Raw genomic sequence first — 13,591 nt, forward strand, 5'->3', positions numbered from 1 at the left:
GCCCAGTGCCATGCAGCCCAGTCCCATTCAGCCCAGTCCAATTCAGCCCAGGCCCATGCAGCCCAGTCCCATTCAGCCCAGTCCCATTCAGCCCAGTCCCATGCAGCCCAGTCCCATTTAGCCCAGTCCCATGCAGCCATGCAGCCCAGGCCGATGCAGCCCAGTCCCTTTCAGCCCAGTCCAATTCAGCCCAGTCCCATGCAGCCCAGTCCCATTCAGCCCAGTCCCATTCAGCCCAGTCCCATTCAGCCCAGTCCCATGTAGCCCAGACCCATTCAGCCCAGTCCCATGCAGCCCAGTCCCATTCAGCCCAGTCCCATTCAGCCCAGACCAATTCAGCCCAGATCCATGCAGCCATGCAGCCCAGTGCCATGCAGCCCAGTCCCATTCAGCCCAGTCCAATTCAGCCCAGTCCCATTCAGCCCAGGCCCATGCAGCCCAGGCCCATTCAGCCCAGACCCATTCAGCCCAGTCCCATTCAGCCCAGTCCCATTCAGCCCAGTCCCATGCAGCCCAGTGTCATGCAGCCCAGTCCCATTCAGCCCAGTCCAATTCAGCCCAGTCCAATTCAGCCCAGTCCCATGCAGCCCAGGCCCATGCAGCCCAGTCCCATTCAGCCCAGTCCCATTCAGCCCAGTCCAATGCAGCCCAGTCCCATTCAGCCCAGTCCCATTCAGTCCAGTCTCATTCAGCCCAGTCTCATTCAGCCCAGTCACATTCAGCCCAGTCCCATGCAGCCATGCAGCCCAGTCCCATGCAGCCCAGTCCCATTCAGCCCAGTCCCATGCAGCCCAGTCCCATTCAGCCACAGCCCAGTCCCATTCAGCCATGCAGCCCAGTCCCATTCAGCCCATGCAGCCCAGGCCCATGCAGCCCAGGCCCATTCAGCCCAGTCCCATGCAGCCCAGTCCCATTCAGCCCAGTCCCATTCAGCCATGCAGCCCAGGCCCATGCAGCCCAGGCCCATTCAGCCCAGTCCCATTGAGCCCTGTCCCATTCAGCCCAGTCCCATGCAGCCCAGTCCCATTCAGCCCAGTCCCATGTAGCCCAGACCCATTCAGCCCAGTCCCATGCAGCCCAGACCCATTCAGCCCAGTCCCATTCAGCCCAGCCCCATTCAGCCCAGTCCCATGCAGCCCAGACCCATTCAGCCCAGTCCCATTCAGCCCAGTCCCATGCAGCCCAGTCCCATTTAGCCCAGTCCCATGCAGCCATGCAGCCCAGGCCGATGCAGCCCAGTCCCTTTCAGCCCAGTCCAATTCAGCCCAGTCCCATGCAGCCCAGTCCCATTCAGCCCAGTCCCATTCAGCCCAGTCCCATTCAGCCCAGTCCCATTCAGCCCAGTCCCATTCAGCCCAGTCCCAGTCCCCATGCAGCCCAGTCCCATTCAGCCCAGTCCCATTCAGCCCAGACCAATTCAGCCCAGATCCATGCAGCCATGCAGCCCAGTGCCATGCAGCCCAGTCCCATTCAGCCCAGTCCAATTCAGCCCAGTCCAATTCAGCCCAGGCCCATGCAGCCCAGGCCCATTCAGCCCAGACCCATTCAGCCCAGTCCCATTCACCCCAGGCCCATTCAGCCCAGTCCCATGCAGCCCAGTGTCATGCAGCCCAGTCCCATTCAGCCCAGTCCAATTCAGCCCAGTCCAATTCAGCCCAGTCCCATGCAGCCCAGGCCCATGCAGCCCAGTCCCATTCAGCCCAGTCCCATTCAGCCCAGTCCAATGCAGCCCAGTCCCATTCAGCCCAGTCCCATTCAGTCCAGTCTCATTCAGCCCAGTCTCATTCAGCCCAGTCACATTCAGCCCAGTCCCATGCAGCCATGCAGCCCAGTCCCATGCAGCCCAGTCCCATTCAGCCCAGTCCCATGCAGCCCAGTCCCATACAGCCACGCAGCCCAGTCCCATTCAGCCATGCAGCCCAGTCCCATTCAGCCATGCAGCCCAGGCCCATGCAGCCCAGGCCCATTCAGCCCAGTCCCATGCAGCCCAGTCCCATTCAGCCCAGTCCCATTCAGCCATGCAGCCCAGGCCCATGCAGCCCAGGCCCATTCAGCCCAGTCCCATTGAGCCCTGTCCCATTCAGCCCAGTCCCATGCAGCCCAGTCCCATTCAGCCCAGTCCCATGTAGCCCAGACCCATTCAGCCCAGTCCCATGCAGCCCAGACCCATTCAGCCCAGTCCCATTCAGCCCAGCCCCATTCAGCCCAGTCCCATGCAGCCCAGACCCATTCAGCCCAGATCCATGCAGCCATGCAGCCCAGTGCCATGCAGCCCAGTCCCATTCAGCCCAGTCCAATTCAGCCCAGGCCCATGCAGCCCAGTCCCATTCAGCCCAGTCCCATTCAGCCCAGTCCCATGCAGCCCAGTCCCATTTAGCCCAGTCCCATGCAGCCATGCAGCCCAGGCCGATGCAGCCCAGTCCCTTTCAGCCCAGTCCAATTCAGCCCAGTCCCATGCAGCCCAGTCCCATTCAGCCCAGTCCCATTCAGCCCAGTCCCATTCAGCCCAGTCCCATGTAGCCCAGACCCATTCAGCCCAGTCCCATGCAGCCCAGTCCCATTCAGCCCAGTCCCATTCAGCCCAGTCCCATTCAGCCCAGACCAATTCAGCCCAGATCCATGCAGCCATGCAGCCCAGTGCCATGCAGCCCAGTCCAATTCAGCCCAGTCCAATTCAGCCCAGGCCCATGCAGCCCAGGCCCATTCAGCCCAGACCCATTCAGCCCAGTCCCATTCACCCCAGGCCCATTCAGCCCAGTCCCATGCAGCCCAGTCTCATGCAGCCCAGTCCCATTCAGCCCAGTCCAATTCAGCCCAGTCCAATTCAGCCCAGTCCCATGCAGCCCAGTCCCATGCAGCCCAGGCCCATTCAGCCCAGTCCCATTCATCCCAGGCCCATTCAGCCCAGTCCCATGTAGCCCAGGCCCATGCAGCCCAGCCCCATTCAGCCCAGTCCCATTCAGCCCAGTCCAATGCAGCCCAGTCCCATTCAGCCCAGTCCCATTCAGTCCAGTCACATTCAGCCCAGTCCCATGCAGCCATGCAGCCCAGTCCCATGCAGCCCAGTCCCATTCAGCCCAGTCCCATGCAGCCCAGTCCCATGCAGCCCAGTCCCATACAGCCACGCAGCCCAGTCCCATTCAGCCATGCAGCCCAGTCCCATTCAGCCATGCAGCCCAGGCCCATGCAGCCCAGGCCCATTCAGCCCAGTCCCATTGAGCCCAGTCCCATTCAGCCCAGTCCCATTCAACCTAGTCCCATGCAGCCCAGTCCCATTCAGCCCAGTCCCATACAGCCATGCAGCCCAGACCCATTCAGCCCAGTCGCATTCAGCCCAGTCCCATTCAGCCCAGTCCCATGCAGCCCAGTCCCATTCAGCCCAGTCCCATGCAGGCCAGACCCATTCAGCCCAGATCCATGCAGCCATGCAGCCCAGTCCCATGCAGCCCAGTCCCATTCAGGCCAGTCCAATTCAGCCCAGTCCCATGCAGCCCAGTCCCATTCAGCCCAGACCCATTCAGCCCAGTCCCATTCAGCCCAGTTCCATGTAGGCCAGACCCATTCAGCCCAGCCCCATGCAGCCCAGTCCCATTCAGCCTAGTCCCATTCAGCCCAGCCCCATGCAGCCCAGTCCCATTCAGCCCAGGCCCATTCAGCCCAGTCCCATTCAGCCCAGTCCCATTCAGCCCAGGCCCATGCAGCCCAGTCCCATTCAGCCCAGTCCCATGCAATCCCAGACCCATTCAGCCCAGATCCATGCAGCCATGCAGCCCAGTCCCATGCAGCCCAGTCCCATTCAGCCCAGTCCAATTCAGCCCAGTCCAATTCAGCCCAGTCCCATTCAGCCCAGTCCCATGCAGCCCAGTCCCATTCAGCCCAGTCCCATGCAGCCCAGACCCATTCAGCCCAGTCCCATTCAGCCCAGTCCCATTCAGCCCAGTCCCATACAGCCCAGGCCCATGCAGCCCAGTCCCATGCAGCCCAGTCCCATGCAGCCCAGTCCCATTTAGCCATGCAGCCCAGGCCCATGCAGCCCAGTCCCATTCAGCCCAGACCCATTCAGCCCAGTCCCATGCAGCCCAGTCCCATTCAGCCCAGTCCCATACAGCCATGCAGCCCAGACCCATTCAGCCCAGTCGCATTCAGCCCAGGCCCATTCAGCCCAGTCCCATTCATTCCAGTCCCATTCAGCCCAGTCCCATGTAGCCCAGTCCCATTCAGCCCAGACCCATTCAGCCCAGTCCCATTCAGCCCAGTCCCATTCAGCCCAGTCCCATTCAGCCCAGTCCCATGTAGGCCAGACCCATTCAGCCCAGCCCCATTCAGCCCAGTCCCATTCAGCCATGCAGCCCAGTCCCATTCAGCCCAGTCCCATGCAGCCCAGTCCCATGCAGCCCAGTCCCATTCAGCCCAGTCCCATGCAGCCAAGTCCCATTCAGCCCAGTCCCATACAGCCATGCAGCCCAGTCCCATTCAGCCATGCAGCCCAGTCCCATTCACCCATGCAGCCCAGTCCCATGCAGCCCAGTCCCATTCAGCCTAGTCCCATGCAGCCCAGTCCCATGCAGCCCAGACCCATTCAGCCCAGATCCATGCAGCCATGCAGCCCAGTCCCATGCAGCCCAGACCCATTCAGCCCAGTCCAATTCAGCCCAGTCCAATTCAGCCCAGACCCATTCAGGCCAGCCCCATGCAGCCCAGTCCCATTCAGCCCAGTCCCATTGAGCCCAGTCCCATTCAGGACCAGTCCCATTCAGCCCAGTCCCATTCAGCCTAGTCCCATGCAGCCCAGTCCCATTCAGCCCAGTCCCATTCAGCCATGCAGCCCAGTCCCATTCAGCCCATTCCCATTTAGCCCAGTCCCATGCAGCCATGCAGCCCAGTCCCATTTAGCCCAGTCCCATGCAGCCATTCAGCCCAGTCCTATTCAGCCCAGACCCATGCAGCCCAGTCCTATTCAGCCCAGTCCCATGCAACCCAGTCCCATGCAGCCATTCAGCCCAGTCCCATTCAGCCCAGTCCCATTCAGCCCAGTCCCATGCAGCCCAGTCCCATTTAGCCCAGTCCCATGCAGCCATTCAGCCCAGTCCTATTCAGCCCAGTCCCATGCAACCGAGTCCCATGCAGCCATTCAGCACAGTCCCATTCAGCCCAGTCCCATTCAGCCCAGTCCCATTCAGCCCAGTCCCATGCAGCCCAGTCCCATGAAGCCCAGTCCCATGAAGCCATGCAGCCCAGTCCCTTGCAGCCATTCAGCCCAGTCCCATTCAGCCCAGTCCCATTCAGCCCAGTCCCATGCAGCCCAGTCCCATGAAGCCCAGTCCCATGAAGCCATGCAGCCCAGTCCCTTGCAGCCATTCAGCCCAGTCCCATGCAGCCATTCAGCACAGTCCCATTCAGCCCAGTCCCATTCAGCCCAGTCCCATGCAGCCCAGTCACATGAAGCCCAGTCCCATGAAGCCATGCAGCCCAGTCCCTTGCAGCCATTCAGCCCAGTCCCATGCAGCCATTCAGCACAGTCCCATTCAGCCCAGTCCCATTCAACCCAGTCCCATGCAGCCCAGTCCAATGAAGCCCAGTCCCATGAAGCCCAGTCCCATTCAGCCCAGTCCCATGCAGCCATTCAGCCCAGTCCCATTCAGCCCAGTCCCATTCAGCCCAGTCCCATGAAGCCATGCAGCCCAGTCCCTTGCAGCCATTCAGCCCAGTCCCATGCAGCCATGCAGCCCAGTCCCATTCAGCCCAGTCCCATTCAGCCCAGTCCCATTCAGCCCAGTCCCATGCAGCCATGCAGCCCAGTCCCATGCAGCCCAGTCCCATTCAGCCCAGTCCCATGCAGCCCAGTCCCATGCAGCCATGCAGCCCAGTCCCATGAAGCCCAGTCCCATTCAGCCCAGTCCCATGAAGCCCAGTCCCATGAAGCCCAGTCCCATGCAGCCATGCAGCCCAGTCCCATGAAGCCCAGTCCCATGCAGCCATGCAGCCCAGTCCCATGCAGCCCAGTCCCATTCAGCCCAGTGCCATGCAGCCCAGTCCCATGCAGCCCAGTCCCATTCAGCCATTCAGCCCAGTCCCATGCAGCCATGCAGCCCAGTCCCATTCCGCCCAGTCCCATGCAGCCATGCAGCCCAGTCCCATGCAGCCCAGTCCCATTCAGCCATTCAGCCCAGTCCCATGCAGCCATGCAGCCCAGACCCATGCAGCCATGCAGCCCAGTCCCATGCAGCCATGCAGCCCAGACCCATGCAGCCATGCAGCCCAGTCCCATGCAGCCCAGTCCCATGCAGCCATGCAGCCCAGTCCCATGCAGCCCAGTCCCATTCAGCCCAGTCCCATGTAGCCATGCAGCCCAGTCCCATGCAGCCATGCAGCCCAGTCCCATGCAGCCATCCAGCCCAGTCCCATTCAGCCCAGTCCCATGCAGCCATGCAGCCCAGTCCCATTCAGCCCAGTCCCATGCAGCCCAGTCCCATGCAGCCCAGACCCCTGCAGCCCAGTCCCCTTCAGCCCAGTCCCATGCAGCCCAGTCCCCTTCAGCCCAGTCCCCTTCAGCCCATCCCATGCAGCCCAGTCCCATTCAGCCCAGTCCTATGCAGCCCAGTTCCCTTCAGCCCATCCCATGCAGCCCAGTCCCATGCAGCCATGCAGCCCAGACCCATGCAGCCCAGTCCCATTCAGCCCAGATCCATGCAGCCATGCAGCCCAGTCCCATGCAGCCCAGACCCATTCAGCCCAGTCCCCTTCAGCCCATCCCATGCAGCCCAGTCCCATTCAGCCCAGTCTCATTCAGCCCAGTCCCATTCAGCCCAGTCTCATCCAGCCCAGTCCCATTCAGCCCAGTCCCATTCAGCCCAGTCCCATGCAGCCATGCAGCCCAGTCCCATGCAGCCCAGTCCCCTTCAGCCCATCCCATGCAGCCCAGTCCCCTTCAGCCAATCCCATGCATCCCAGTCCCATTCAGCCCAGTCCCATGCAGCCATGCAGCCCAGTCCCATTCAGCCCAGTCCCATGCAGCCCAGTCCCATGCAGCCCAGACCCCTTCAGCCCAGTCCCCTTCAGCCCAGTCCCATGCAGCCCAGTCCCCTTCAGCCCAGTCCCCTTCAGCCCATCCCATGCAGCCCAGTCCCATTCAGCCCAGTCCTATGCAGCCCAGTTCCCTTCAGCCCATCCCATGCAGCCCAGTCCCATGCAGCCATGCAGCCCAGACCCATGCAGCCCAGTCCCATTCAGCCCAGATCCATGCAGCCATGCAGCCCAGTCCCATGCAGCCCAGACCCATTCAGCCCAGTCCCCTTCAGCCCATCCCATGCAGCCCAGTCCCATTCAGCCCAGTCTCATTCAGCCCAGTCCCATTCAGCCCAGTCTCATCCAGCCCAGTCCCATTCAGCCCAGTCCCATTCAGCCCAGTCCCATGCAGCCATGCAGCCCAGTCCCATGCAGCCCAGTCCCCTTCAGCCCATCCCATGCAGCCCAGTCCCCTTCAGCCAATCCCATGCATCCCAGTCCCATTCAGCCCAGTCCCATTCAGCCCAGTTCCCTTCAGCCCAGTCCCATGCAGCCCAGTCCCCTTCAGCCCATCCCCTTCAGCCCAGGCCCCTTCAGCCCAGTCCCCTTCAGCCCAGTCCCATGCAGCCCAGTCCCCTTCACCCCATCCCATGCAGCCCAGTCCCATGCAGCCATGCAGCCCAGTCCCATGCAGCCATGCAGCCCAGTCCCATGCAGCCCAGTCCCATGCAGCCCAGTCCCATGCCGCCCTATTCTGAGCACCAGCCACAGCTCATAGCTCCAGCCCAAATGGCACCCTATTCAAATCAAATCAAATGGTATTTGTCACATACACATGGTTAGCAGATGTTAATGCGAGTGTAGCGAAATGCTTGTGCTTCTAGTTCCGACAATGCAGTAATAACCAACAAGTAATCTAGCTAACAATTCCAAAACTACTACCTTATAGACACAAGTGTAAGGGGATAAAGAATATGTACATAAAGATATATGAATGAGTGATGGTACAGAGCGGCATGGGCAAGATACAGTAGATGGTATTGAGTGCAGTATATACGTATGAGATGAGTATGTAAACAAAGTGGCATAGTTAAAGTGGCTGGTGATACATGTATTACATAAAGATGCAGTAAATGATATAGAGTACAGTATATACGTATACATATGAGATGAGGGTGGTTTTTAGTTATTTGGAGGGTGTGGGGTTTGATTTTTGTTTTTTACAGGAGGTTCACCTGAGGGATGGAGGGGATGTTATTAGGTTTAAGAGGGAGTGGGACAAGGGGGAGTCGGTTTGGGGTGTTGGGGGTGCACTCATCGGGGTAGGGATTTTGTGTGGGCACAGGGAGGTAAAAGTGGAGGATTCTTTTGTGGTAATGCAGGGGGTTATAGGGGTGGATGTCACGATAAGGGATTGTAAATTTAGATTAGTGGTGGTGTATGGGCCACAGGTGGTTGCAGACAGAAGGGAGATGGTGGACTGTCTGACGCCCCTGTGTGTCACAAATAGGAAATTAGTGATAGGGGGGGATTTTAATACAGATTTAGGAAGAGGGGGGGATAGCAGTGCGGGCGCCATTGCCAGGCTAATGGCTTGCCATGGTCTGGTAGATGGTGGTCTGCCCACTACTCCGAAAATGGACGGTCCTACATGGCGTAACTCCAGGGAGGTTGAGCGGAGGCTCGACTATATTTTTGTACCCAGGTCTTTGGGTAAGTTGTCTGGGCGGCTGTTGCCTGTTTTCTTTTCGGATCACGACGGGGTGCTCCTGCAGGTGGGGTCGCCAGTCTGCCTCTTTGGTAGAGGGTACTGGAAGCTAGATCGGGATGTGCTGGAGGAGCAGGCTTTTGTTGACGGGTTTTATGGTTTCTTTTGGAGGCTTGAGGGCCTCCGGTCCATGTGCGAGGGGGTGTTAGAGTGGTGGGAATTAGTTAAGGTGAGGATTAGGGCTTTTATAATAGGGTATTGCAAGAGGAAAAAAAGGAGGAGAGGAGGGAGGTGGATCGTATCCAGAGGTTAATTGAACTCGAATACGAGGCAGGCAACCTCGGCGGGTCGTTTGACTGGGAGAGATCCGCAACCCTAAAGGCGCAGCTCAGGGAGTTGCAGGAGCGGAAGGCTCGAGCTTTCCTTGAGCGAGCGCATAGTGGCTTTCTAGAACATAATGAGACTTGTTCTGCTATGTTCTTTAAGTTGGTTAGGGCAAGACAGATTAGGAAGGTAATGCATGGTGTTAGGGAAGAAAATGGTAGTATAGTTAGAGAACCAGAGGATATGGTCAGGGTGACAACTGATCATTTCCAAGGTTTATTTAAGGAAAGGGAAATAGATGTAGAGCAGGGAAATGTGTTTTTAGAACACTTGTCCAGGCGGTTGCCGGAGGACATTAGAGAAGTGATGGAGGCCCAGATCTCACTAGAAGAGGTTGAGAGCGCTCTTAGGAGGATGGGAAAGGGGAAGGTGCCTGGGATAGATGGGCTGCCGGCTGAGTTTTATCTCAAGTTTTGGGGTATACTTGGACCAGTGGTCCTCGAAGTCTTGAAGGCCATCCTTGAGACGGGGGTCCCGGGGGGATCAATGGCTGTTGGTGTGCTGTCACTTTTATATAAGAAGGGGGAAGTAACAGACCTTGGCAACTGGCGGCCGTTGACCATGCTGTGTGTAGATTACAAGCTACTTGCAAAGGTTTTAGCAGACCGGTTGCGCACAGCCCTTCCCTACGTCGTTCATGAGGATCAGACGTGCGGGGTAGAGGGCCGCTCTATTAGATGGAACCTACAGTTAATCAGGGACTCCATCGCTTGGGTTGAAGATAGAGGTCTGCCTTTAACCTCTTCAGTCGACCCTCTACTTTTTTGAACATTCTGTTAAAAATCGCGCAACATTTCAGCGCCCTGCTACTCATGCCAGGAATATAGTATATGCATTTGCTTAGTCTGTGTGGATAGAAAACACTCAGACGTTTAAAAAACTGGTTAAATCACTGCTGTGGCTTTACCAGAACGGCATTTACATCAAAAAGCACAGGAAAAACTGATCACTGAAAATGGGAAAATATATCCATGCGCTACTTGATCCCATTGATAAAGGTGAACCACAATTAATTGACTGAGGTTGCAGTACCTACAGCTTCCACACGGTGTCTAGAGTCTTGTCATTTCCCTTCGAGTTTTTTCTTGGTCAAACACATGCAGGACACCGTATCTAAATCCGGTCTAGGACCGGATATTTTCGTTGAGTTTCTAGCCGGACATTTTTCCAGACGGACAGCTAATGATCTTTACATCGCCTCCTGATGAATTGTATCGCTTATTAACGTTTACTAATACCTAAAGTTGCATTACAAACGTATTTCGAAGTGTTTTGTGAAAGTTTATCGTCGACTTTTTGAATTTTAAAAAATGACGTTACGTTTTGAAACTGTTTTTTTCGTTTATCACACAGTCTACATATAACGATATCTAGGCTTTATATGGACCGATTTAATCGAAATAAAGACCCAAATAGTGTTTATGGGACATCTAGGAGTGCCAACAAAGAAGATGGTGAAAGGTAATGAATGTTTTCTATTTTATTGTGCGGTTTGTGTAACGCCGAAATGCTAATTATTTTGTTTACGTCCCCTGTGGGTCTTTTGGGGTGTTGCATGCTATCAGATAATAGCTTCTCATGCTTTCGCCGAAAAGCATTTTAAAAATCTGACTTGTTGCCTGGATTCACAACGAGTGTAGCTTTAATTCGATACCCTGCATGTGTATTTTAATGAACTTTTGAGTTTTAACTAATACTATTAGCATTTAGCGTAGCGCATTTGCATTTCCAGAGCTCTAGTTGGGACGCAAGCGTCCCGAGTAGAAGCAACAGGTTAATGGTAGCAGCGCTAGATCAGGCGAAAGCCTTCGATCGCGTGAATAGATCCTTTTTATTCAGAGTGTTAGGTCGATTAGGATTTGGGGAGAAGTTTATAGGATGGATTCGTACATTATATGTCGGAGCGGGGTGCCGAGTTAGTGTAAATAGTCACTTGGGTGATGTTTTTGACCTCTCGTCTGGGGTCAGGCAGGGGTGCCCACTCTCGGCTCTCCTCTTCGTTCTGTACATGGAGCCTCTGGGGGCTGCCATTAGGGCAGACACAGGGGTGGAAGGTTTGCTGATCCCTGGAAGTGGTGGGCTGCGTGTTAAGATGACGCAGTACGCCGACGACACTTCCTTGCTGTTGTGCAAGGACTCGTGCCTGACAAGGTCCCTTGCCATCTTTGGGGATTTCACCCGAGCGTCGTAGCAGTTCTGAACCATGCAAAGTCTTCAGTCAAGTTTTTCGGAAGATGGCGCGGTAGAACGGATGTGCCTGGGGGGTTATCTCTCTGTGAAGGGGCCCTGAGGATTCTCGGGGTCCATTTTGAGACCTCCGGCTCAGCGACGCTAAACTGGAACATGCGTATCGCAGTGGTACAGAGGAAGCTAGCAATGTGGAAAGCTAGGTATTTGTCTTTTATGGGCAAAGTCCTGGTCCTAAAGGTGGATGTGTTGCCGTCTCTTTTGTATTTGGCATACATCTACCCATTGCCGGCTTGTCTGAGGAGGCCTCTAGTGAGGCTTGTGTTTCAGTTTATGTGGAGTGGCAGGTGTGAGTGGGTCGCCAGGGCACGCATGATCTGTCCCATCGGGGAGGGAGGTAGGGGGGTACCACATTTCCCCCTCAAGCTGGACTCAATTTTTGTTTCCTTCTTGTTAACGGAGCTTGCTCAGCCAGTGATACACCCGTCCGGTTACCTCCTGCGGGTGTTTTTCTCGTTCAGGCGAGAAGCATAATGGTATGGTCTAACACGGGTCCTCGGGCGGAACAGCTGCCGTGGCACTTTGGTCATGCGGCCAAGTGGCTGCGTGCGCACCCTGAGGTTGAAGTTGCCCGAGTAGGTTTAGATCACAGGCACCTGTACGAGGAGGTCAGAAAGGCAGGGAGTCCGGCGCCTGTAGTGGGCATCTCGGAAGTGGTCTGGGAGGGAGTGCAGGCGCGGGGTCTGGATAACAGGCTCAAGGACCTGAATTGGTTGAGCCTTCATAAGTGTTTGCCGGTACATTCCATCTTGTACCGGTATAATTTGGTGCAATCCCCCACCTGTCCAAGATCCTCTTGTGGCAGGGAGGAGACTGTGCGCCATTTCTTTTGGGACTGTGCCTTTGCCGGAGTAGTATGGGCTAGGGCACGGGTGTTGTTAGGTTTGGTAAAGGGGGATTTTGTATTGATGTGGGCCAGGTTAGAGAGGGGTGTAGGGAGAGCGAGAGGGACGGATAGGGACAGGTTTCTGCTCTGGCTTCTCATGAGTCTCTTTAAACGGGGGCTGTGGGAAGCAAGGCAGAACATGGTGAAGACAGGGAAAGATTGGGGGGTGGAAGGGATAGTGAGGAGGGTGGAAGGAGATTTGAGGGGGAGGATGAAGAGGGAGGAGAGGAAGTGGGGGCAGCATGCTGCTCGGGAGAGGTGGAAGGGTGGTTTAGGGCTGGGTGTCATTTAGATTTGTAAGAGGATAGATTAGGGACGGGGAGATAGGGAGAGGTATTTTGTAGGGTAACGGGGAGGGAAGATGCTCCCCTGAGGTTTTGTTTGTGGTTTATGTTTTAGTTTAATTAGTTTATTTAAAATACCATTATTTGAATATGTATGTAAATTATGAGTTGTAAAGAATGAAAGATAATAAACTATTTTTATAAAAAATAGAAAAATCACCAGATTCACTGTGTGTTCCTGTCTCTGTGTAGTATCACCAGATAGGCTGTAATAAGTTTCACGTTCCGTTTTGTTGTTTTGCATTTTGTATAGTTATTTCATGTATCGCTCTTCCTTCATTAAAGACATGAATAACCACCACGCTGCATTTCGGTCCTCTCTTTCGACAAACGAAGAACGTCGTTACAGGCAGAGGGCTAATCTCAGTAAACAGCGCTGGTCTCATTGTAGAGTCCACAGCAGCAGATCCTATGACTTAGAATCCTCAGAGGGCAGAGACAGATCAAATGGATGGCCGCACTCAAGTTTTCTAGCCTAATGAGAGAGTAGGGATGAGGGTAGGAGAGGCAGTGGAGAGGAGAGGAGAGGAGAGGAGAGGAGAGGTGGTGTTTGGCATGGTAACCTCTATTTAAAGTTGTCAGCATTGTCTCCCACTTTCTCTCCCTGTGGCTCTCCCTGTCTCTCTCCGTGTGGCTCTCCCTGTCTCTCTCCCTGTCTCTCTCCCTGTCTCTCTCCCTGTCTCTCTCCCTGTCTCTCTCCCTGTGGCTCTCCCTGTCTCTCTCCCTGTCTCTCTCCCTGTCTCTCTCCGTGTGTCCCTCTCCTGCTCTCCCTGTCTCTCTCCCTGTCTCTCTCCCTGTCTCTCTCCCGTCTCTCTCCTCTCCCTGTCTCTCTCCCTGTCTTTTTCCCTGTCTCTCTCCCTGTCTTTTTCCCTGTCTCTCTCCCTGTCTCTCTCTCTGTCTCTCCCTGTCTCTCCCTGTTTATTTCCCTGTCTCTCTCCCTGTCTCTCTCTCTGTCTCTCCCTGTCTCTCTCTCCCTGTCTCTCTCCATGTCTCTCTCTCTGTCTCTCTCCCTGTCTC

This window comes from Oncorhynchus nerka, linkage group LG13 (assembly GCF_034236695.1).
Source record: "Oncorhynchus nerka isolate Pitt River linkage group LG13, Oner_Uvic_2.0, whole genome shotgun sequence".
Classification (NCBI taxonomy): domain Eukaryota; kingdom Metazoa; phylum Chordata; class Actinopteri; order Salmoniformes; family Salmonidae; genus Oncorhynchus; species Oncorhynchus nerka.